This window comes from Sinocyclocheilus rhinocerous, unplaced genomic scaffold (genome assembly GCF_001515625.1).
Source record: "Sinocyclocheilus rhinocerous isolate Xijiao unplaced genomic scaffold, SAMN03320098_v1.1 scaffold2579, whole genome shotgun sequence".
NCBI classification, from domain to species: Eukaryota; Metazoa; Chordata; class Actinopteri; order Cypriniformes; family Cyprinidae; genus Sinocyclocheilus; species Sinocyclocheilus rhinocerous.
In genome coordinates this window covers 112,980-115,649 of record NW_015644654.1, presented here as the reverse complement: position 1 = coordinate 115,649, position 2,670 = coordinate 112,980, and the positions used below count along the sequence as shown (strand labels likewise).

At 38.0% G+C, this 2,670-nt stretch overlaps 1 protein-coding gene across 1 annotated transcript in view; it reads right to left on the bottom strand.

Annotated features, from left to right (window-relative positions):
- Nucleotides 1-1,230: 1,230 nt before the first annotated feature.
- LOC107758774 (luc7-like protein 3) overlaps nt 1,231-2,670 on the bottom strand; it is a 17,778-nt gene continuing 16,338 nt past the window's right edge. The window contains exon 11 of the mRNA XM_016576587.1: nt 1,231-1,711. The gene's annotated coding sequence lies outside the window, so the exon portion shown is untranslated. The remainder of the gene's footprint in view (nt 1,712-2,670) is intronic.

Below are 2,670 nucleotides of genomic sequence, written 5' to 3'. Positions count from 1 at the left end.
GATCAGACGGTTTACCTGTGATTACGGAGTGCTTGATTTGATGCAGACTTGACAGAGTGTCAGTACTGTACCTGATCGTGTCTGAATGATCATGGAAGGTAAAATAATGATCACAACTATTACATCATTTTAATTGTGCATACCAAGCCCATGCCAGTAACAAAAAAAAAAACAGCCCAAAGTAGTGCAATTACCATGTCCCAAATATAAAAATGTCATTTCCATCCCTAAAATACATATTTTACAGTCATCGTTATGCACATTTATCAAACACAGCTCAAATGCTTCCTACTAGTGTGGCCCAAAACATTTAGCACAGTTTTATTACAGGTAGAATGCAAAATGTTTCAGTACAAGCATTTCAACCAAATGTAATTTATGCAATATTTCAAACCTTTAACCCACTGGGTAAAATCAACCCATGGCAACAGTTCAAAAGCAGCCCAATTACGTGGAAAAAAACAACCACCACCCTGCATCCAACACGAGCTGCAGAAGTCAGATTTGACTGATCACGGGTCAAAAGTAAGGAGAGATAACTGACAAGATGTTGGAGGATTTGCTCCTCAACAGATCTCGAGCTAAAATATATTTTATCGTTGGATGTGCTCCCTATACACAGTGCACGCGCGATCGCGAAATCGAAAGTGAACTGCGACTGCGAGCGCTTATTCAAAAGGGATTTAAATAACCCACATATTGATAGCGGCACCCTGATGCGCGAAAATTATATACAATATTAGAATGTTTGTGGGAGCGCACAAAAATTGCAGGAGCGGATGGGAGCGTGCGGTAATGGTCAGAAATTCAGCGAGAGCGGGATCAACAAGCCCCGCGCTATCACGCAGCGGCGCAGTCAGTCAGTGAGCGCCGTAACAGATGACGTCAAATCTTGCGGGATTCCATAAATAAACTACACAGAACCCCACTATTCGGACAAATATACATAATGAAAAGACAATACACAATTTAATACCTTAGAAAATGGCATTTAAGACTTTAATACTTTTTAAGGGCCTTTTCTCTAAATTGATTTATCAACTTTTAATACTTTTTAAAACCACGCGGACACCCTGTAACAGCAGCAAAATTACTTTCTTGTTAAAAAAAAAAGTTTAACGAGGAAAAACTTTCTAGTATCTGTAGCAGTTACATTTGAAATAAGCCACTCAGCTCAGTTTTTTTCCCCAACATGCACCACTAGCATTTTGAAAAAAAGAACGCATCAGCATTTTTTCTTCATTTTTATTCATGACAAATACAGGTTTTAAAACTGGAACAAAATGAAAACACTTCTCTAAACTAAAATCGTATAAAGATTTGGGATTTAGCATACAGAGGGGAAAATAAAAGATAAAGCAGACAAAATACTGAACAAAACCGATCTTCAATAATTCCAATGTGTAAAGTGAGAGCGGACTGTACAGAGCAAACATGCCACAAGTGTTTTATTCACTCTGAATGCAGACTAACAGAAATAATGGTGGACCTGCATGTGCATCTATACCAGCTTATAGCAGTAAGCCCAAAGAAAACCAAAAAAACACAAGAAAGGTCCTGTGGAAACACTGAAAAAGACTACAGAACCATTTTACATTTACATCTTTATCATAGGCCACTACATCTGTGGTTCACCTTGTTTTAAAGCAGCGGAGTTGAGTTGTCAGATGGAGGTCTTCAGGTCTTCCTCTTGCAGCTGTTCGAACTCCCCCTGATGTACACAAATGGTCAGAGAAAACTCCATTAGTGTGTGAAACCGGACACATTTACAGCACAACCAAAAACACAGCACCAGATTAACGGTCTCATTTACACAGCTTTTTAAAAATGATCAAACCACATTTTTTTAACGTCCAATCAGCAATCGACACATTTGATCACTTTTATAAATATCCTCTTAATCGGTTTTCAAATCTAGAGATTTACATGTTTATATTTACAATAGCAGCAGCGAGAGCAACTGCTCGGCTGCAAGTAAAAATGACTGAAGGAAAGCACACAATTAAAACAATGAAATTTTGAAAGAATTGATATCCCTCTTCTATAAAGGCCAGACTTTGACACTGTAGGTGGCTGATCTTGCTCTGAAAGCATGCACTGCTATTTTAAGGACAACACAAGTAGGGAATTTAAACAAGACACGAGAGAGAAAGTAAAAGTTTACTTCCAAAAGACACACCTGCATTAAAACACAAGCTAATTCACGCTAGGGCTGAGCGATATATCCAATATCCCTGATAGATTTAGCCTCAATATAAAATTAATCACCTTTGTGAATATATTCAATGATTTGAATGCCTTCAAAAATTAAGTAGAGCGTTAGTAGCAAAAATGCATAAATTTAGCAAGTCTGATTGATCCTATAAATCAATTCAAAACTGTGATTCAACATTAATAGATAAATATTAATGTTTTTTCTAGAGCCCGACCGATATATAGTTTTGCAGATATTATCGGCCGATATGAGCCTGTCGCCGATATATCGGTATCGGCGAATATGCCGCCGATATGAATTTTTTTTTACAGAACATATAATGCAGATAAAATGCTTGAAATGGTGTAATTACTTAGTTTGTCCAGCAGAGCGCGCTCCATTGTTTGCTACTTATCTCCGTAACGGAGCGAATCCGCACCAAATTCGGGGGATCCCTTCAGCTCGAGGAACCCTCT